The 23,335-nt window shown below is 45.0% G+C and overlaps 1 protein-coding gene across 21 annotated transcripts in view; it reads right to left on the bottom strand.

Moving 5' to 3' along the window:
* The window catches only part of ENOX1 (ecto-NOX disulfide-thiol exchanger 1), a 562,199-nt gene that overhangs the window by 249,511 nt on the left and 289,353 nt on the right, over positions 1 to 23,335 (bottom strand). For 2 of the 21 annotated variants that reach the window (XM_075918981.1, XM_075918980.1), the window contains exon 3: positions 5,909 to 5,999. The exons of the other annotated variants lie outside the window; for them this stretch is intronic. The gene's annotated coding sequence lies outside the window, so the exon portion shown is untranslated. The remainder of the gene's footprint in view (positions 1 to 5,908; positions 6,000 to 23,335) is intronic. 21 annotated transcript variants of the gene reach the window in all.

A 23,335-nucleotide genomic window follows, 5' to 3' on the forward strand; every position in this document is an offset into this window, starting at 1 on the left:
GCATTCCGAACAGCAGCAGTGAATGCTGTCTGGGATAATCAGACACTGAATGATTTGAAGCTAAAATAAGGCACTACAGGAGTGGATGAAAAAAATCTCTGTCAAGCTTCACAATGGAGCTATCCACTGCAGAAGAGCTGAGTATTTCTGAAGTACAGATATGCAAACCAATGCCCCTGCCAAATCTATATGTTGAAATTTGCAATTAATATAAGCTCTCCAGTGCAAACAGCATTCAGAGACTCATCCAAAATGGTTAGCCCTTTTTGGCTTTTTCTAAAAGGGAAGATCTAATTATGTACAGCACTAGAGGACTTACCTGGCCTTAACTCAATTAATTTTTGAATTTTGGAAAAAAAATGTAAATGCCCATGCTTCATTTAAATCATTGCTCTGAGGTGGGGCTGGGAATGTGCTGTTCAGTATGCAGTATTCAGTCCTCTACCCTGAGGAGAGAGGACTACCCTAGCCCCCTCTCATTGAATCAGCATGGGGTCAGGTGAAAAGTACCTCTCTGTGGCCACTGCAGCTCCAGCAGGCACAGCCTGGGGAGGGGTACATGTCCTATGGCTGGGGCAGGTCCAGGTTTATCTGCCCCCTGTTCTCCTTGGTCCATGTGAGGATTGCATCAAATTCTGCACTTGCCCCTCGCTCTCTGATGAAGGGTAAGAGCCAGCAACGTCCCCATATGAATGGTGGGGGGGACTGAAGTTCACCTCCCAGGGCATCTGGGAGGTAGGAGACAGACAGACAAACTGTCAAATATATAGTAGATTTGTCAGTGAAGAAGCAAATACTGTTCACACTGAATAGACGCAGGTGGCTGTCAAAAATTAATAAGAGAGCATCACTTCAAATTCAACCACTTTATGTTGATGGACCTGATGCTCTGAAATCTGTCAGGGTGTCATTAAGACTAGTCTGAATTCTCAGAGAAAAAGCCAAGAAACACTATTTGACTCTCCACAGACTAAAATCAGAGACAGAACTCCTAGCATTTATGAAAGTGGTCACTAATTATTGTAGAGCTATTCCACTCTTCATGAAGTACATCCACACTGCAAGGGCAACTAAGTTCACATACTGTGACCATGGTACTAAAGCAATTGGTACTGAGTATTTATGGGAGCAGCTTTACATAAAGGCAGGCTCGAAAGGATTATATTTTTAGCATTGTCAATAAATATTTCACTTTGCTGTACACACACAAACCAAAAAAAAAATGTCCATCAATATTAATTGAAATTTACATATAGGCAAAGAAAGAAACATTCTGCTTGAGAATGGATTTAAGGATTTTTTTTTCTTACAATATTTTGACGTGATGCTGATAATGTTTCAAATCTCAATGTCATCTGTAATTAAATAATTATTGTCTGATCCTCCAACACCTCCTCCCTATTTCACACTCTTAATTTCAGGCAAACTGTGCAAATTTAAATGGATAAAAATAAAAAAGTTTAAAAATAAACATTGATGATACCTGATGGCTATGTCTAGACTGGCATGATTTTGCAGAAATACTTTTAACGGAAAAGTTTTTCCGTTAAAAGTATTTCCGCAAAAGAGCATCTAGATTGGCATGGATGCTTTTGCGCACAAGCATCAGTGTCCAGTATAGACGCGCTTTAGCACAAGAAAGCTCTGATGGCCATTTTAGCCATCGGGCTTCCTTGTGCAAAAAATTAAGGTGCCTGTCTACACTGGCCCTCTTGCGCAAGTATTCTTGAGCAAGAGGGCTTATCTCTGAGCGGGAGCGTCAAAGCATTTGCGCAAGAAGCACTGATTTTGTACATTACAAAGTTAGTGCTCTTGCACAAATTCAAGCGGCCAGTGTAGACAGCTGGCAAGATTTTGTGCAAAAGCAATTGCTTTTGCGCAAAATCTTGCCAGTCTAGATGCACCCATTGAGCTTATAAAAAAGTAATCTAACATCAGTATAGGACGCTACACTAGTAAGGATGTTAAAATGCGGTTATGAAGCTAATCGTATAGTCGATACAATTTGCATCAATTATACAATTAGTCAACAGATCCACTCTGCAGAGCTGCAGCATGGGTAGCTCTAGGATCCGGCTACAGCTGGGACTGAGCAGTCCCGGCTCATGCTGGCTCCTGGAGCCACCCATGCTGCAGCTCTGCATTTTAAAAGTAGTATAAGTCTGGCGGGTTCTTACTTCATTTAAAATGCAGAGGCACAGAGATCAGCCTGAGCCGGGACTGCTTGGTCCCAGCTCGCACTAAGTCCAGCAGCCCCTTTGCAACAGACAGCCCTGTCTGCCACAAACCCGGGCTGGTGCCAGAGCAGCCTCTGTTCACGGTGACCAAGGCTGGCTGTGAACAGGGGCTGCTTGGTGGCAGCAGCTCCTGTCTGTGAGGGACAGCAGGGGGGCAACTCCCTACTGGGACCGCTGTGGACAGGGGCTGCTTCGCAGCAACCTCCCCATTCCCCTCACTGCTGCCTCTGAAAGAGGCAGCGGGGGACGCAGACGGCACCCTGGAGATGGTGCTTGGGGTGACCAGCTTTTCCCCTCAACACAAGAGAGGCAGCAAGGTGGGGGGTGGTGCTGCAGGAGCACGGGGCCAGTGGGGACTCGAGCAGTCCCACAGTCTCTCGTTCCCCCCATGTTTCCACTGCGTCTGCTTCAACCTTTGAATGTAAAAGAGCCCCGCTCAACCGATGTTCCCTTCGGCACTTCTGCTATTGAAAGGCTGAAGAAGCCACAGGGGGAACTGGCGCTATCAGGGACTGCTTCAGTCCCTGCTTGCATTGTTTCCCTACTGCGCGCCTGCTCCACCCCCATGAAGATGGTGCTAGGAGCCAGCTTTTAAGCCAGCTCCCCCCAGTACTCTCTCTGATAGAGGCAGCAAGTATGGTTGGGGAAGTGACTAATCAAGTCACTACTTGACTATCCAATAAGCTTATGCTTAACTGATAGTCGTCTAGTCAATTAGTCGCTTATATCCATGCATTTTCGTTAGGTCTTTGGACATGCAGAGAATGAAACACATATTTTCGAAACACACAGCAGACAGACTAAACTGAGTACAGGCAGTCCCCGGGTTACATGGATCCGACTTACATCAGATCCCTACTTACAAACGGGGTGAGGCAACCCCGCACTAGCTGCTTCCCCCCAGCAGACCAGGGAGACATGAAGCTAGCGCCCCCCCCCCCAGCAGACCAGGGAGACGCGGAGCGGCTTTTCTCAGCAGACACCTCAGCTTGAGAATAAAGGACTGAGGGAAGTGAGGTGTGGGAGAATAAAACTGAGCTCTGGAGAAATGTTTGGCTAGAGTTTCCCCTACAATATGTACCAGTTCCGACTTACATACAGATTCAACTTAAGAACAAACCTACAGTCCCTATCTTGTACGTAACCCGGGGACTGCCTGTACTTACATGCGAAATTAAGTCCTGTGCTTTTCTCTACTAAGAAACCTAACTCATGGGTCCTCATTAAACACTATGCACAAGGTTACATGAGTTACGCTGAAGAACTACAGTTTTATTCATGGCAGTGAGAACTCCTCTACCTAAGTGCATACACATAAAATCTGAGCAAGATACTACATACACCGTTAAAAAGTCAGGGACACTTGTAGTTGGCAATTTCATCAAGGAGAGAGAACATTTCTTTGTACTGCCACATTATTAATACAACATAAAATATATACAAATAAAAAAGGACTTTCTATTATTTAGAGAAGTAGTGGTGATACCTATAGTTAAAGTGGCATAGCACTCCATTTTAAGGCCCAACTTTAATAACTTGGACTGAATTTTTTTCACATTTGTTCTCGCAGTTAGGCTGATATATAATTTAATTAGTGAAAGTTTCAGCCAAAAAAAAAAAAAATCAAAGCAAAATAACCTCACACTGAGAATATTAACAAAAAGACACTAGAGAAAAATAGGTAGTTTTGCCAATATTAATAAATATTTTCAACTAATTCTTCAAAGCAGGAGTGGGGAACCTTTTTGGCATCAGGGGCCACTGAGCCACAGGAAAATCAGACAGGGGCTGCACACAAATGAGGAAACAAATAAACCCACCGCTCACCAGACAAAACGGAGCTGCATCCAGCCTTCCCCCTCCCAGGCCTTAGGTTCCCCACCCTTCTTTAAAGAACTCAGATCCCTTCATGGTTTGTAAGAACTTGAAATTTGGAATGGGAGTAAGAACTAGTGTTAGAAAACTACATGTTATGCCCCCATGGAAATCCAGTAAGACTAAGCCAAGTCTCTAAGGCAGTGTTTCCCAAATGGTGTTCTGTGGAACTCTGAGGGGGGGGTTCCATGAAGTGAAAATGAGGGATCAGCAAGAAAATTTCATTATTGTAACATTTTATGATTTAAAAAATAATAATTAATATTTAAGCATTTGTGAATGTATTGAAAACAATTTTCATTTGTGTTTGCCAAGGTAAGTATCCCTGTGTAATGCCAGCTTAGCCAGAGAGTGGGGACGATGATGTCACTACTCAGTATTGTGCATGCAGTCAGTGGTGCGATCGCCTGGTATATCCCACTGTTAATGGTTTGTACACATTAACTTTTATTTTTGTTTTTAAATATGTGTAAATAAACTAAATGTTGATCTCATGACCTAGTTTAGCATTTGTTTATTATTATCCTTACTTATTTGTGGTCTACTTTTTCAGCTACATATATAAGACTGTTATTAGTGGTTCCGCAAAATTACAGTTTAAAAGGATACCATGGCCAAATAAAATTAGGAAACATTGCTCTAAGGGAAAGTCTACACAGCAGGGCTAAAGTCAAATTAATCTATGCAACTTCAGCTACGTCAATTGCGTAGCTGAAGATGAAATAGCTTAATTCGGCTTTTGACATTGTCTATACAGCAGGAAGTTGAAGGAAGAACACTCTTCTTCAGACTTCCCTTACTCCTTGTAAAATGAGAGTTACCATCAGTCGCAGTAAGAAGTCCTATGGCTCAACATTATTTCAAAATAAAGGCTTGTAGTGGAGACGCTCACTATTATTTTGGAATAATGCCCAAAATAACGCTGCTGTGTAGACATATCCTCAAAGTGCATCTGCACAAGCTCAACAGAACTGTTTAGAGGCTTGCTACCAAAACCCTGCACTGACCATGCTTCCTGGCTCTATCTCTGGTGTGAGCACCAGACATCACTCAGTATAGCAGAAAAATCTGCTTCTTTGGTCTAGTGGAAATAGTAATGGGTTGGAAGACAGATGAAGATCATGAATTCTAATCTTTCACTTATTAGAATTAATTAACAGACCTATTATTGAGCAATAACTGGTCTGGATTAGAAAGCCAACAAATATTAATTCCCTCCCTGCCCCTCTTTCACAGATCAGGTACCTCTGTAAATAGAACCCAGGATTCTAATACGGCAATTTATGGCATCTGCTTTACCATAGAAAGTGGCAACATCCATATGCTTGGCTATACTGTGTAATCATTAGACTGTGCTGCTCTCCAGAGCCATGAATAGAATCCCAGACACTTAATATTACTGTCAGTAATGTCTTTAGCTCAAGTGATATAAGTCTGTCTTGTGGGCATACCATGGTTTTAAATCCATATATTTGATGATGACCTATGTGAAAGAAAATATGGTTCCACTTGAAAATTTCATTTTTTAGTTTGCTATTTTAGAACCCTGGAAAACCGTAGAAAACTACACACACAAAACGGTTAAAAGAAAGGCTGCAAAATGAATGACTCAAAAGTTAGGAAATACCAGAGATAGATTGGATGTGCAACTATAATTCAAGCCCTTTGGGAATACACAAAAATATACATTTTTATTTGACATGATCACATATAAGTATATAGAATCCCAGGCTCATTCACTGCGAAGGATGCATAATTAATGACATAGAAAGTTGTAAGACTATCAACAATATTACCTTGTCATTAAAGAACTGGACTGAAATCCATGCGAGCTGGGTTCCATTTCTGTTTCTACCACAACATCCTTAGTGATGTTAGCTAAGGTTCCTGTAATGCATATGCACAAGAGAGCCAAAATAAGATTGCACAAGCAATTTTAATGATGGCATTTCCTAATTTATGAGTGATTGACTTTACAACTTTGTTTTTTAATTTAGATTTTTGTTTGTTTGTATGTCTATTGACTAAGACAAACCAATGGTCTACCCCAAGGCTCTGTGCTGGTACTAATGCTTTTCAACATGTTTACAAATTACCTTCTACTTACACAGTCCCACAAGTTCATGTACACAAACAGTTGCTTAGGTGTTCATGCATGGTCATTCACAGAACTTAAAGATGCCCTAAGATGCCTTGATTAAGTCATAGAAATGTAGCCACGTTAGTCTGGTGTAGCTGAAACAAAAACAGGACTATGTAGCACTTTAGAGACTAACAAGATGGTTTATTAGGTGATGAGCTTTCGTGGGCCAGACTACGATCTCAGGAAGTGGGTCTGGCCCACGAAAGCTCATCACCTAATAAACCATCTTGTTAGTCTTTAAAGTGCTACATAGTCCTGTTTTTTGATTAAGTCAAGCACTGTAGTTGATGGCACTTACAATCAACTATAATCAAACTACAATCAACTATAATCAAGGCAGTTTTGAGTGTGCTTCATTTTTACAGTTTCAGAAAAGCTCAATGACATGAATATCTTTCTCAATGGACATAATTTGAAACACAATTCCCATCTACTCTACCTTGGAGTTTCCACAGACAGAGCTCTCACATATCTTAACCACTTGAGGTTAAAATCATAGCTAAGGTAAGGTCATATAACAAATTACTTAGAAAATTGGCTAGCACTTCAGCTATGTCTAGACTACACAGAATTTTCAAAAGAAGATATGCAAATTCCATCGGCATTTGCATATCTTCTTCTGATCTCATTTTTGAAAGAGGATCTTTCAAAAGTGAAAGTAGTCTGGACACAGTTTTTTGGGAAAAACCGCCTCCTTTTTTTTAAAAAAACCGCTCTTCCTTAAAAAATGAGGTTTACACAAAAGTGAGATCAGAATTTGCATATCCTCTTTTGGAAAAAAAACATAGTTTAGATGTGCCCTTCATGGGAAGCAGATCTCAAAGTCTCCAAACTTGTGGATTAGCCCCTGCAAAGAATACTGTGCTCATGTCAAGTACAGCCCCACAGACACATTACATGCAATGGCAAAAGGGGAATGGGGGGAGCAAGTTGGCTGACACACAGCTATGTTCAAGCATGGGTATCACAACTGGGATGATCTGACCCACAGCAGTAACATGGCGCCCCATGTTAAGCAACATCTCTCATCTCACACATCACCAGGATGCTACAGCTACAAGGACTGAAAAGATCAGAGCAAACCCAAGCTTACCACTATCCACAGACCTCTTCCATTGTGAGCCCACTTGCCTTGTTCAGATTGCTCTGTGATGTTAACATGGCATGAAGAATGGTATGTAGCGGATATCAGAAACCAATCCCTTAGAACTGACTGGACCATGTCTGTGCCCCCTTTAATTTGCCACAGCACTCACAGGCCCTTTTGAGCCAATTTCAAATAGGCCAGGGCCAATATGCAGCCAGATTTCACACCTGGGGACAACAAGAGGCTCTTGCTTACAGCTGCGACCAAAGACAGAATGTCTCACATCACTGAGGGTTGGTGGTTGTCTGCCAGCTCTGCACTTTGGCGATGAGACTGCTGCAAATTGGCATGGCAAGCTCCACATCAAATAAGAAGTTTTTATGTGTAAGTCAATGATTTACTCAAGTAGAAAACTCAAATATTCAAGCTAATAAGACTGTATGTGATAGTGTCAAACAGTATGCTGTTCTAGCTCCATGAAATACAAGTAATCTGTCTTAAAATGTACACAACAAACAATATTTGTAATTAATCAAAGAGCATCTAAATATGTTGGGACAATCTGTTCCAACTATACAGATTTGACAGTACTTGCAGGAGATGAATTTGTTATAAAATAAAGTTTTTCATTAAGATAGTCAATGATAATTAGAGATGTAAATACTGTTTAATCAGTTAACCAGTAAAACGTTATGGTTAACCATACCCCTACCCAAAGTGCTCCAAACAGGACAGACTCACCACACCACCACACTATGGGCAAGCAGGGAGCTTCTCCAGTCTAGCTGGACTGAAGGCCCCCTACCCCCCACGCTCTAGCCCAGCTGCCAGTTAACTGTAACTGGTTAACCATTCACATCCTTAATGGTAATAGTAATTGAAAGGTAAACCAATAAACATTGACATGAAATATTATAGAGCAAAGAGAATTATACACCAAAAGTGCTTGAGTATCTTTTAATCCTAGTTTGAACTATATGTTTCTGAATTCATTGAAAAACTTGTCCAGCATGTTTTGTTATTAGGTCTTGATGAAAGTATAGTGAAGGCAATGAGGAGACAACCCCAGACTTAACGTAGTTTGGATCAGGTCAAATGAGAGACGCACTTGCTTCAAGGCTCTTTAAATGAAAGATCTAGTGTCAATTTGTTGGATAGCCAGAAATACATTGTTTAAAACTCAGTAATTATTTTAGATAGATTTACTGGCAAAAAATGAAAGCATCTCACACACACATATATTTGTAATATTTACCAGATAGAAATGTTTAAAAATACTATGATTCATGCTAGTTTTAATCTAAATACACTCTGTGACTATAACATCTTACTGTAATTTAAATTGTGGTATCAGTAATATTATAATATGTAAGCAGGGGCTGAACTGCTGCTTGCTGTCAGCCAGCTGAAAGGAGGGGTGGGTGTGCCCACTACAGTTGTTTAGCTCTACAAGGTTGTTAACTGTTAACTGTTGACATGTAAATACTGCTCAGGAGAGAATCCAAGGTGTGGCTATGTAAATCCCATTCAGCCAGGGCTGATGGAGGGTCAGTGTTGGAATGGAATGTGGAGAATTGTATATAATTTGGGACTGTTGTGGGGGTCACTAATCATGCTACCCCTAAATGTGGGAACTGTCAAACATGCCACCAGTGCTTGCAGGAGAGACACCACCATCATGGTAAGAGGTCTCGGAAGAACAAGCCTCCCCCCTTCCAGAGTTGAGTGAACAGAGCTGGGGGAAAGGGTTAAAGGACTTGAGTCAGCCTGCTTCACACCTACCAGGTGTGAGCTATAAGACTGGCCCAGCCTGCACCTTTCCCCCTTTGTTTTAAGGACAGACCTAAAGCAGACTCCCTGAGGAGTCTTTTTGTTTGCTAGTCCAGTGAAAGCTGGATTCATTTGAGAGCTGAAATCACTGGTTTGGCTGAGAGTTGAAATCACTAAGCTGAAATCACTGGTTTGGCTGACAGCCAGACCTACTGCAGCCAGTAGAGTGGCAGCAGGCAAGGAGCGGCGACTAGCGGCATGGCGTGGAGCGGCGGCAGGTGAGGAGCGGCCATCAGCGGCGTGGCGTGGAGCGGCGGCAGGCGAGGAGCGGCCATTAGCAGCGTGGCGTGGAGTGGCGGCAGGCGAGGAGCGGCCATTAGCGGCGTGGCATGGAGCGGTGGCAGGTGAGGAGCGGCGACCAGTGGCGTGGCGTGGAGCGGCAGCAGGCGAGAAGCGGCGACAGGTGCCCAGCGGAGCGTCCAGAGGTGTGGGACGAGACAGCTGGTGAAGCGTAGCGGAGTTTCGTATAAGGTGCCCCCTACCTATCTCCCCACCCCCATTTCTACCCAGGTTGGGAGGTGAAACCCTGTGGGTGAACTTTGGGACTCTGGGTGGCACAGAGACTTGTGGGGACAGAGACTTTTGGGGAGTCGGTGGACTTCGAGCGAATCTTGGCCGGGGTGGGGGCTCATGTTTGGGTTATGAACTCTGTTTGTGGTGTTTTCCCCCAAGCTAATGCCGTATCAATTCTTCCTCTGTTTCATTAAATGTTCTTTTCCTACACTCAGACTCAGTGCTTGCGAGTGGGGAAGCATTGCCTCTCAGAGGCGCCCAGGGGTGCGTGAATTTCCCAGATCACTGGGTGGGGGCTCGAGCCGGTTCTTTGTGAGATTGACCCCAAGATATTGAACCCAGCCCTGGTTCCTGCCAGGCCTATCCGGCAGAAGGGCTACATTTTGGGGGCTCGTCCGGGATTTACTGGGTCAGTACCCCTCGCAAGCACATGTTGAGTGAGTTGCTGTTGTGGGAAATAATTGTGATTTGTATTTGAGGGCATTACTGTTTGTATCATGGCTTGTCTGTCAGGTTTGTTGGGCCCTGGCCCAGAAGCCTCTAGCTCAGAGGCAGCAACCTCAGCAGATGATTGGGCAAAAGCCCTGGGGCAAATCTTGGAGAAATGTGTGCTATCCCATGCTATGGCAAGTTCCTATTGTAAGTTAAGATTATTCCCTGGGGAAGAGGAGTTTGAACCCTGGCTGGAACACACCACTGAAATGCTAGAGCATTGGGCTGTGCCAGACAGAGAAAAACGAAGATGTTTAGTAGACAGTCTCCGGGGCCCAGCTTTAGATGTGATTCGCACCTTGAAGCTCACTAACCCTGAGGTCAGTGTAAAGGACTGCCTAGAGGCCCTCACACACACCTTTGGGAGCATGGAGGGTCCTGAAGACAGTTTTTGTAACTTTCTCAATGCTAAGCAGCACCGAGGAGAGAAGCTCTCAGCCTATGTACAGAGGTTGGAGAAGTTGCTGCAGAGAGCTGTCATTAGGGGAGCCGTGACTGCTGAGCAGATGGACCAGACCAGATTGGCTCAAATTGTAAGAGGAACTCCATATTACAGCCCGATTCTACTACACCTCCGGCTAAGAGAACGACTGGAACACCCCCCTGCGTACTCCCAACTGATAAAGGAGGTCAGAGAGGAGGAAGAAAGGCAGGCTACCAGTGGGCTTTGGGAGGCCCAGAGGCCTAAGCCAACCAGCGCTGCACCCCGACAAACAGCCGGTGTGCTCATGGTGAACACCAGAGGAGACATTGCCCAGCAAGTTCAGGTCCTGACAGAACGGATTGCTGAGTTGCAGAGAGCCATTGACCAAGCGCGGATTTGCAGGGATGAGGAACCTCAGGCTGTGTTGATGGATAAGTCAGCGCCTGGAGCTGCCATCCCACCCAGCCAAAAGAGGAGAGGTTCATTCTTCTGCTACCGGTGTGGTCAAGATGGGCACAGGGCTGCACATTGCCCAAATGAGGAAAACCCCAGTTTAGTTTATGGAAAGCTGAGAATCAGTCATGAGACGGTCGGGGGACAGGGACCACCCAGGCCCCCAGGATTTGACGGATTCCCCAGAAAAGACCACTCAGCTAGGATCCCTTCAGGACTGATAGGGCCTCGAGCAGAGGTCACTGTAAGGATTGAAGGGGTGGAGTGCAAAGCAGTGCTTGATACCGGATCTCAGGTGACAATTATATTCCAGTCATTCTACCAACAGGTGCTCAGGCACCTGCCTATCCAGCCATTGACTGGCCTTGGCCTGTGTGGTCTCAGCATGAACGAATATCCCTACAAAGGGTATGTCATAGTGCATTTGGAATTCCCTGAGGAGGTGGCAGGGGTAAGAGAAGAGGTGGACACAGTAGCCTTGATATGCCCTGACCCTAAAGGGGTCCCTGATGTGTCAGTACTGATAGGGACCAACTCCAGTCTCTTCAAGGTGCTCGCAGAATACTGCAGACGACGGGCTGGGGACCAATATCTGGATACCCTGATGATCCATACCCTTTGTGCTGAAGCCTATAGGAAGATTGAAGATGCTAAACAGGAGGTGTCTGAGCTACCAATGGGTACTCTAAGGTATGCAGGCGCAAACCCTTTAGTAGTGCCTGCAAGGACAGAGCAGGAAGTGCTCGTCATGAGCACCTGGCTGAAAGGCAATAAACGAGTGTTCGCCATGGTAGAACAACCAACTGAGGGAGAGCTTCCTGATGGGGTCCTGGTCCCCTGTGGAGTTATAACTTTACCAGCAGCATCCCAGGACACGGTCACAGTACTGATTGCGAATGAAACAAGTCGTGATATTATTGTGAATCAAGGGCAAAAGATAGCAGATCTTTTCGAGACTGAATCGATTGTGAGTCCCCAGTGTGAACCGCACGTTCAGACTATAGATCCATCAAGGTTTGACTTTGGAGATTCACCCTTGGACGAAGAGTGGAAGGATCGCCTGAGGAAGAAGCTCTCTGAAAGACCCAAGGTATTCTCACTGCATGAGTGGGATGTGGGGTGTGCCAAAGGGGTTGAGCATAACATCAGACTACATGATCCCCGACCTTTCAGGGAGAGATCTAGAAAAATTGCACTTTCAGAGATGGATGATGTGCGACATCACCTTCAGGAACTGGCTGCAACTGGCATCATTTCCGAGTCCCACAGCCCCTATGCTTCACCCATTGTGGTAGTCCGAAAAAAGAATGGGAAAATTCGGATGTGTATTGACTACCGCACCCTGAACCGCCGTACTGTGGTTGACCAGTACACAATGCCCCGAGTAGAAGATGCATTAGATTGTTTATTGGGAAGCCAGTGGTTCTCAGTATTGGATCTTCGAAGTGGATACTACCAGATCCCCTTGGGAGCAGAGGACAAGGAGAAGACCGCCTTCATCTGCCCATTGGGGTTTTATCAGTTTGAACGCATGCCTCAAGGGATCTCTGGGGCCCCCGCCACATTCCAGCGCCTCATGGAGAAAGTTGTAGGGGATATGAACTTACTGCAAGTCTTGGTCTATTTGGATGATCTGATTGTATTTGGAAGGACCTTGGAAGAGCATGAAGAGAGACTTCTTAAAGTACTTGACAGGTTGGAGGCCCATGGGCTGAAACTTTCCATTGATAAGTGTCAATTCTGCCGAACATCAGTGAAGTATGTTGGTCATATTGTGTCCCAAGAAGGTGTGAGTACCGATCCGGATAAAGTAGAAGCACTCACTACCTGGCCGCGCCCCAGAAACTACAGAGAGCTTAAGACTTTCCTTGGATTTAGTGGCTACTATCGGAGGTTTGTGAAGAATTATGCCACCATTGTAAAGCCTCTGAATGATCTTACCAGGGGATACCCGGCCATCAAGAGGAAAGCTAAGACCAAGAATAAGGGGAGATCCCCACGACCTCCCGATCCAAGACAATATGGCCCCCTAGAGCCTTTTGGACCACGATGGGAGGAGGGATGTGAAAGGGCTTTCCGAGAGATCATTAGCTGTCTAACTCATGCTCCAGTCTTAGTTTTTGCTGACCCAAACAAGCCATTCCTCCTACATACAGACGCCAGTTTGGATGGTTTGGGAGCAGTCTTGTACCAAGATGTGAACGGCAACCGTAAACCTGTGGCCTTTGCCAGCCGAGGGCTGTCTGACAGTGAAAGTCGTTACCCCATCCACAAGTTGGAGTTCCTGGCCTTGAAGTGGGCCATCACTGAGAAATTTCGGGACTATTTGTACGGTGCTAATTTCCAGGTATGGACAGACAACAACCCACTGACTTATGTACTGACAAGTGCTAAGCTGGATGCTACTGGACAACGATGGGTGGCCGCCCTGGCCAGCTATGAGTTCAGCATACAGTACCGATCAGGGAGAAACAATGTAGATGCAGATGCGTTGTCTCGGCGTCCACAGCCAACAGAAATTGGTGAGATTCCTGTAGACGGAGTGAGAGCTATCTGCAACGGTAGTTATCAGAAATCCAAGGCACATGAGAGTCCTCATGGGTGTGTTGCAGAAACACTGGGCCTACCCCCTGAGAGTGTACCCTCTGTCTCCGTGAACTACATTATGTTGGACCAGTCCCCCTTGCCCAGGCTCAATGCTTCTGACTGGCAGAGAGCACAGCTGCAAGATGTCGACATCCGTAACACACTACTTGCAAAAAGAGAAGGGAAAAGCCCTAGTGCAGTTGCCACATCCACCCCTGAGGGTAAGCTACTGTTGCGGGAGTGGTGCAAACTGGAACTAATACAGGGGGTGCTGCACCGGATCACCGTAGATCCTTTGCAAAATCGACGAACGCAACTAGTGCTACCAAAAGAGTACAGAGCCTTGGCCATGAGAGCCCTGCATGATGATTTTGGGCATTTGGGAATGGAGAAAACCCTGGAACTTATCCGTAGTAGGTTTTACTGGCCCCGAATGGCTGAAGATGTACGGAAAAAATGTGAGACCTGCGCCCGATGTGTTCATAGGAAAACTCTGCCTACCAGAGCTGCTTATCTGGAGAATATCACCACCAGCAGGCCTTTGGAGCTGGTGTGTATCGATTTCTTGTCTTTAGAAGTGGACAGGAAAAATATGGGGAACATTTTAGTAGTGACTGACCATTATACCCGATATGCACAGGCATATCCCACACGTGACCAGCGAGCCACTACTGTGGCACGAGTTTTGTGGGAAAGATATTTTTCAGTGTATGGTCTCCCAACTCGGATACATTCTGACCAGGGGAGGGACTTTGAGAGTCACCTCTTGAAGGAGGTGCTACGATTGTCCGGAGTTAAGAAGTCCAGAACAACACCTTACCACCCCCAAGGTGACCCTCAGCCTGAGCGGTTCAATCGGACTCTACTAAATATGCTGGGGACTTTACGCCCAGACCAGAAAGCATCCTGGAGCCAGCATGTCGCATTTTTGGTGCATGCCTACAATGCTACAAGAAATGATGCTATAGGGGTCACCCCATTCTTCATGATGTTTGGACGAGAGCCGATGCTGCCTATAGACATATGCTTTGGAGTATCAGGAGATGGCGAGAGTTATGAGACACACTTGCAATATGTCTCCCGATTACGAGAAAAACTGCAGAATGCCTATCGCTTGGCTACTGCAGCTGCCCGGAAAAATGCAGACCGTAATAAACACCGATATGATGCGCGAGTGCGCCCGCAAGAGCTCCAACCTGGCGACAGAGTTCTGCTACGAAATATGGGTATTGCTGGCAAACACAAGATTGCCGACAGATGGAAGGCAATGCCTTACCGGGTGGTGGAAAAACTTAGAGATCTACCGGTCTACAAGATTAAACCAGAAACTGGGCCAGGGCAAGTAAAAACAGTACATCGGAACCTTCTGCTGCCTGTGGGAGAATTGGTAGGCGCTCCTTACGAAATGGACCATGACATGGGGCCTCAGCGAAAAAGAAGTGTCCGGCCAAGTCAACCACCCATCATGTGTGGTGAGTCCTGTGAAGCTAATCTGCCTCTACCCAGCACCTTTGAGAGTGAATCTGAAGAGGAAGATGATCCCATTGAGTATACTGGGATGCAGACCAGATTCCGGACTCCATCAATGAGACATGGAGAGAGCTCCACTTCTTTGGCTCTGAATCCTATGGCTGAGGCATTTAGGCCTGTGGAAGGGGGTTCGGTGTACTCACCTAGACAAACCTCGGAGGATGAGTTTGTCCCATCTACATCTTCAGAACTTCTGGGAGAGGAACAGGCTTGTGATGACACACCTGTGTCAGTGGACAGAGAGTATGTTCCAGGGGAAGGTGTCCCCAGTGCCCTGGACATCCCAGCATCTCAACAAGAGGTGCAACGGCATGTATCTGAAGAGAGGGTACCTACGCATAACCCCTTGTCAGCCCTACCCCCAGAAGAAGTCCCCACAGTTCCTGCTGTGCCTGTGCTCGATAGGCGTGACAGGGTTATAAAACCAGTGAACAGGCTAACTTACAATGCACCAGGAGTGGTTAGTGAGGATGTGATACACCTGGCACACAGGCTGGTAGAGGCCATAGTGGGGTTCCTTAGACCCTTTGAAGAGAACTCACATTGCTGGTATAATCAGGAACATATTTTGCCGGGACGGCAAATTTTTGACTGGGGGGAGGATGTAAGCAGGGGCTGAACTGCTGCTTGCTGTCAGCCAGCTGAAAGGAGGGGTGGGTGTGCCCACTACAGTTGTTTAGCTCTACAAGGTTGTTAACTGTTAACTGTTGACATGTAAATACTGCTCAGGAGAGAATCCAAGGTGTGGCTATGTAAATCCCATTCAGCCAGGGCTGATGGAGGGTCAGTGTTGGAATGGAATGTGGAGAATTGTATATAATTTGGGACTGTTGTGGGGGTCACTAATCATGCTACCCCTAAATGTGGGAACTGTCAAACATGCCACCAGTGCTTGCAGGAGAGACACCACCATCATGGTAAGAGGTCTCGGAAGAACAAGCCTCCCCCCTTCCAGAGTTGAGTGAACAGAGCTGGGGGAAAGGGTTAAAGGACTTGAGTCAGCCTGCTTCACACCTACCAGGTGTGAGCTATAAGACTGGCCCAGCCTGCACCTTTCCCCCTTTGTTTTAAGGACAGACCTAAAGCAGACTCCCTGAGGAGTCTTTTTGTTTGCTAGTCCAGTGAAAGCTGGATTCATTTGAGAGCTGAAATCACTGGTTTGGCTGAGAGTTGAAATCACTAAGCTGAAATCACTGGTTTGGCTGACAGCCAGACCTACTGCAGCCAGTAGAGTGGCAGCAGGCAAGGAGCGGCGACTAGCGGCATGGCGTGGAGCGGCGGCAGGTGAGGAGCGGCCATCAGCGGCGTGGCGTGGAGCGGCGGCAGGCGAGGAGCGGCCATTAGCAGCGTGGCGTGGAGTGGCGGCAGGCGAGGAGCGGCCATTAGCGGCGTGGCATGGAGCGGTGGCAGGTGAGGAGCGGCGACCAGTGGCGTGGCGTGGAGCGGCAGCAGGCGAGAAGCGGCGACAGGTGCCCAGCGGAGCGTCCAGAGGTGTGGGACGAGACAGCTGGTGAAGCGTAGCGGAGTTTCGTATAAGGTGCCCCCTACCTATCTCCCCACCCCCATTTCTACCCAGGTTGGGAGGTGAAACCCTGTGGGTGAACTTTGGGACTCTGGGTGGCACAGAGACTTGTGGGGACAGAGACTTTTGGGGAGTCGGTGGACTTCGAGCGAATCTTGGCCGGGGTGGGGGCTCATGTTTGGGTTATGAACTCTGTTTGTGGTGTTTTCCCCCAAGCTAATGCCGTATCAATTCTTCCTCTGTTTCATTAAATGTTCTTTTCCTACACTCAGACTCAGTGCTTGCGAGTGGGGAAGCATTGCCTCTCAGAGGCGCCCAGGGGTGCGTGAATTTCCCAGATCACTGGGTGGGGGCTCGAGCCGGTTCTTTGTGAGATTGACCCCAAGATATTGAACCCAGCCCTGGTTCCTGCCAGGCCTATCCGGCAGAAGGGCTACAATAATTAGTACTAATATAGCAATATACATTTTTGTGGTATGGTAATGTGAATTTCCATGATACCCCTGTCTGATAAACATATTGACCATATGTTCTGGACTGTATAGATGTGATAGATCTGCAGTTTAGATCTGGGAGTTTGGTTTGGCCCTAGGGCCAGGCAATGACTTCAAAGACCCAAGATTTAACTCCAGCTTCTAAAACTTTTGCCCCTATTGGGTAGTAATTTCTCTAAGAGTGCGTCTACATTGCATCATAGCTCGAAATAAGATACACAGTTTGAGCTACGCAAGCTGTGTACAGTAAAACTCCGATAGTCCGGCATCCAACTGTTCAGCACTCCTGATACTCCGGCATCAAAATGCCAAGCGCTCCTGACCAGCTGATTAAAAAGCCTGCTGCTCAGCACAGGGGCTGGCTGTAACCAGAGGGAGCATAAGGTTGGGGGAGGGAGGAAGGGAGTGGGATTGTGTTACAGGATGGAGAAGACCATTTTGCTTCAGCAAAGGGGAAAGGGGAAAGGAGGGGGAGGAGGATCAGGTTACAGCACTGAGGAGCTGTGAAGAGGAAAGGAGAGGGGAGAGGGAGGGAGATTGTTTCCTGGCCAGCTGTTGATGTGCAGCTGTACCGGACCTCCTGATTCTCCGGAAAATCTGATAATCCGGCACCACCTAGGTCCAAAAGGTGCCGGATTATCGGAAGTCTACTGTATCTTGTTTCAATCTTATTTTGAAATAACCTGCTATTCCGAACATCCCCTTCTCCTTGTGGAATGAGGTTTACAGGGATGCTGGAATAACAAGCCATTGAAATAATGGGCTTGCTGTGAAGATGTGGGATAACTATTTCAGGATACTCTGGTATCCGGAAATAGTGTTGCAATGTAGACAAAGCCTAAGAGTAGTTTTGTTATGGTCAATGTGACTGCCTGAAGATTACTACTCTGTATGAATAAGAATATTAAGATTTGGCCCTATTCCAGCTCACACAATGAGCAGAAGAGCATGAATTTGAAAACAGAAGTTCCTGGCTCCCCAGACCTATGTTTAAGATCCTAGGCCATTCTACTCTCTCCTGCTCTCTTTGTCATATGCCAGGCACAGCTATGGAATTTTTGTGAGCTTAGTCCTGCTAAGGCAAACCTGCCAATAGTACCATTTTTTTATGTAACATGGTATACCAACTAGAGGACAAGTAAATAATCAACTGCTGTTGGATACATTTTTATACTTCAGTGTTCTTGCTCCCCCTCTCCTCACTTTTGCCATTGCACGTGATATAGTTATATAGCTGTACTTTAAAAGTCAACTACATTTTCTGCAAATAAAAAAACAAGCAAGAAAACAGTTGTGCACTGCATGGCACAGATTCTTCCCCATATTATCTGCATTGCGCTGCCAACTTCCTAATTTCTGAAAACTGGTCCTCTCACTTCACCTATTCTTTCAAGACCTATCTCAAAATAGCGGGCACATTCAAAAGACACATGGTAGTTATTTTGGGATACTTCCGGTATGCTGAAATAGCCCCACTGTGGAGACGTACCCTGAAAGCTCATGACCTTTGTGTTTTGGGCATGTCTACACAGCAGCACTAAAGCTGAAATAAGCTACGAAACCTGAGCTACGTCAATTATGTAGCTTAAGTCAAAATATCTTATTTTGACTTTTGGCACTTCCTACACAGCAGGAAGTCCAAGAAAGAGCACTCTTCCTCCAATTTCCCTTACTCTTCATACAATGAGGCTGTGTCTAGACTGGCCAGTTTTCCGGAAAATCAGCCGCTTTTCCGGAAAAACTTGCCACCTGTCTACACTGGTCGCTTGAATTTCCACAAAAGCACTGACTTCCTACTGTAAGAAATCAGTGCTTTTTGTGGAAATACTATGCTGCTCCCGTTCGGGCAAAAGTCTTTTTCCAAAAGACTTTTGCGCAAAAGGGCCAGTGTAGACAGCAGAGATTTCTTTTCCGCAAAAAAGCCCCGATCACCATTTTCCGTTAAAAGCATTTCCGGAAAATCATGCCAGTGTAGACGTAGCCTGAGAGTTACAGAAGTCAGAGTAAGAAGTCCTCCAGCTCAACATTATTTTGACACTATTTTGAAATGACTGCCTGTAGTGTAGACACGGACCATGTTATTTCAGAATAATATTAGTTATTCTGAAATAACACTGCTGTGTTGACATAGCCCATAAGTGTAGCAGAATCACCCTGAATGTGTGGAGAAGTGTACTCTATGTTGCTTTTATCTTTTAAGAAGTGGCTTCCACCCATCAGTTTGCTTCTTCCTCAGTATAGCTAATTTAACAGCTAATAAAAGACAGGACTAATAATGTAGGGTTTTTTCTTTAGAGTTAAATAATTGTATATTTTCTGTCATCTTTGATGTTCACTAATCCCAGGACTGACTGATTTGGCTGAGTTATAACAGCTAGCATGTCATCAGTATATAAGGCCAGTTTGTGTCCCATGCAACTCTGAAGGGTGTTAAAGGAGAAGAATGCCTAAATGATGTCTCAGAGATTATGCCTTGCCTGTTAGGCTACATGTAGTCTGCAAGCCTCTTTCAAAAGAGGCTTTTTCGAAAGATACTTTCAAAGTATACAGTCTAGGCGCAGGTACAGATTTTTTGAAAAAAGGATACTTTTTTCAAAAAATCCCTGTAGTCTAGACACATCCTTAGTGAAGGAAGACAGAAAGCAGAGGATTCTGGAAGCACTGCTGTGGAAACTGGGGTGCTGCAGCACTTCCTTTCCCCACCCTCGGACCATGCCCAGGGCTCCAGTCCTAGTTCCTCACCCAAGGTCCTGGCTCCTCATCTGTGCCCAGGATTCCAGCTGCTGATCCTGTATCCATCCCAAGTTGAGGTTTCAGCCTTAGGCACCTTTTCCTGTCCATGTCCTTCCCTCTCAGAGCCACTGCCCTTGGGGGTTGAAGGACATGGATAGGGCCAAAGTGGAACATGAGAAAGAGTTTAGGGATCACTGCTTAATAAGTAGTAGTTTTAAAACAAACACAAGGAAGTATTTCTTCACACAATGCACAGTCAACCTGTGGAACTCCTTGCCAGAGGATGCTGTGAAGGCCAGGACTTTAACAGGGTTCAAAAAAGAGCTAGATAAACTCATGGAGGATAGGTCCATCAATGGCTATTAGCTAGAGTGGGTAGGAATGGTGTCCCTAGTCTCTGTTTGTCAGAGACTGGGAATGGGTGACAGAGGTGGGTTCACTTAGGCTACGTCTACACTGGCCCCTTTTCTGGAAGGGGCATGTTAATTTCAGAGATCGTAATAGGGAAATCCGCGGGGGATTTAAATATCCCCCGCGGCATTTAAATAAAAATGTCCGCCGCTTTTTTCCGGCTTTTAGAAAAGCCGGAAAAGAGCGTCTACACTGGCCCCGATCCTCCGGAAAAAGCGCCCTTTTCCGGAGGATCTTATTCCTACTTCAAAGTACTTCAAAGTAGGAATAAGATCCTCCGGAAAAGGGCGCTTTTTCCGGAGGATCGGGGCCAGTGTAGACGCTCTTTTCCAGCTTTTCTAAAAGCCGGAAAAAAGCGGCGGACATTTTTATTTAAATGCCGCGGGGGATATTTAAATCCCCCGCGGATTTCCCTATTACGATCTCAGAAATTACCATGCCCCTTCCGGAAAAGGGGCCAGTGTAGACGTAGCCTTAATGATTGTCTGCTCCATTCATTCCCTCTGGGGGTACCTAGCATCGTAACGAAAAGAGGGGAATCTTCAAGTTGGCACATTTCTGGTAGGGATCGGTTCCTGTTTCTATGCTATTGAACACTTTTATCTATGACTTGGAAGAAAACATAAAATTATCATTGATAAAGTTTGCAGATGACACACTTAGGGGAGTGGTAAAAAATGAAGATGACGGGTGAGAGAATCAGAAGTGATCTGGATTGCTTGGTAAACTGGGGACAAGCAAATAATATGTGTTTTAGTAAAGCTAAATGTAAATGTTTACATTTATGAACAAAGAATGTTGTTCACTTACAACATAGGGGACTTTATCCTGGGAAACAGAGACTCTGAAGAAGCTTTGTGGTGAATAATCAGCTGAACACTAGTGTCCAGTATGATACTGTGGCCAAAATTGGTAATGCAATACTAGGATTGCATACACAGAGGCATCTCCAGTATGAGTAGAGAGGTTATTTTATTTCTGTATTTGGCACTGGTGCAACTGTTCCTGGAATGCTGTGGCCAGTTCTGTTGCCCACATTTCAAAAAGGATGTGGATAGATTGGAGAAGCTTCAGAGAAGACTCAAGAGAACGATTAAAGTATTAGAAGCCATGCCTTACAGTGGCAGGCACACAAAGCTCAATCTGTTAAGTCAGTCAAAGAGAAAGTTAAGGGGATGACCTGTTCATAGTTCATAAATGGGAATCAGAATAATAAAAATAGCTGAAATTATTTTTGATAATAAAAGTCTCTGAAATCTAGAAGACAAAGATTTAATTAATTAATTAATTAATTAGAATATTTTTACCCGCCTTTCTATTTAAAATATTGAAGGCAGCTTACAAAAACAAACAAAAAAATACAAATATATATAAAAAGATATAACAAGATGCACTGGCTAGACATACAGGCAGTCCCCAACTTACGAACGGGTTACATTCCAAACACCTTGTCGTAACTCGATTTGGTCGTAAGTCGGAAATACCCTTAAACATGCTACCCTCGCTGTTCAAAAAACTTGATGTACATGGTTCTCAACTAAAAAATATTATAATGGGTTAATGGGAGGTTGGTCGTAAGTATGGCTGGTCATAAGTCGATGTGTTCGTAAGTCGGGGAGTGGCTGTATTCAGATTAAAAGGTAACATTTTTAACAACTGGAAAAGCTTACCAAAGGCTATGGTGGAATCTCCATCACTGCACATTTTTTAATAAAGATCTGTTGTTTTTCTAATGTATATTCTCTAGTTCAAACAGGAATCAATCAGTTCAGGGAAGTCCTACGATCTGGTATCTATAGAGTAGACTAAAAGATCACAGTGGTCCCTTCTGACTTTAATCTATAAATATTGAAACCTCTAACTTGTTTGGAGGTTCTTAGGGTTATGGCTTATCCTTCTGTTACTAAATTAAATTCATTTCCAGTAACAATGCATACAAACAAATCTAGAACTTTACAATCCATAGGAGCTTTTATTCTTTAGGTTTATATGATACAATATGCAAAAGAGAACATTTGCAATAACTGTAAATTACAAGCAATATTCTGCAAAAGCAGCGAGGAGTCCTGTGGCACCTTGTAGACTAACCGAAGGGTTGGAGCATAAGCTTTCGTGGGCAAAGACCCATGTCATGCATCTGACGAAGTGGGCTTTTTGCCCACAAAAGCATATGCTCCAACACTTCGGTTACTCTACAAGGTGCCACAGGACTCCTCGCCACTTTTGCAGACTCGGACTAACACGGCTACCCCTCTGATACTTAAGCAATATTCTGTTTCAGTGGAAAGAAAGAACACATGTAATGAAAAGAGTATTTGTGATTTTTGTGCCTTAAAATTCACAGTTGTGTACCCTAGACATGGCTGGAATGTTAAAATGTCATAAAATGGATAAAAGCAGATCTCTTATTATTGCCCTTATATAAATCCATGGTAAACCCACATCTTGAATACTGCGTACAGATGGGGTCTCCTCATCTCAAAAAAGATATACTGGTATTAGAAAAGGTTCAGAGAAGGGCAACTAAAATGATTAGGGGTTTAGAATGGGACCCATATGAGGAGATATTAAAGAGACTGGGACTTTTCAGCTTGGAAAAGAGAGGACTAAGGGGGGATATGATAGAGGTATATAAAATCAAGAGTGGTGTGGAGAAAGTGAAATAAGAAAAAGTTATTTACTTGTTCCCATACTATAAGTGTTCCAACACTTCGATTAGCCACCAAATGAAACTAATGGGCAGCAGGTTTAAAAGAAATAAAAGGAAGTTCTTCTTCACACAGCGCATAGTCAATCTGTGGAACTCCTTGCCTGAGGAGGTTGTGAAGGCTAGGACTATAAGAGGGTTTAAAAGAGAACTAGATAAATTCATGGAGGTTAAGTCCATAAATGGCTATTAGCTAGTATCGGTAAGGAATGGTGTCCCTAGCCTCTGTTTGTCAGAGGGTGGAGATGGATGGCAAGAGAGAGATAGCTTGATCATTACTTGTTCGATTCACTCCCTC

Source organism: Pelodiscus sinensis, chromosome 1, assembly GCF_049634645.1.
Source record: "Pelodiscus sinensis isolate JC-2024 chromosome 1, ASM4963464v1, whole genome shotgun sequence".
Taxonomy (NCBI): Eukaryota; Metazoa; Chordata; order Testudines; family Trionychidae; genus Pelodiscus; species Pelodiscus sinensis.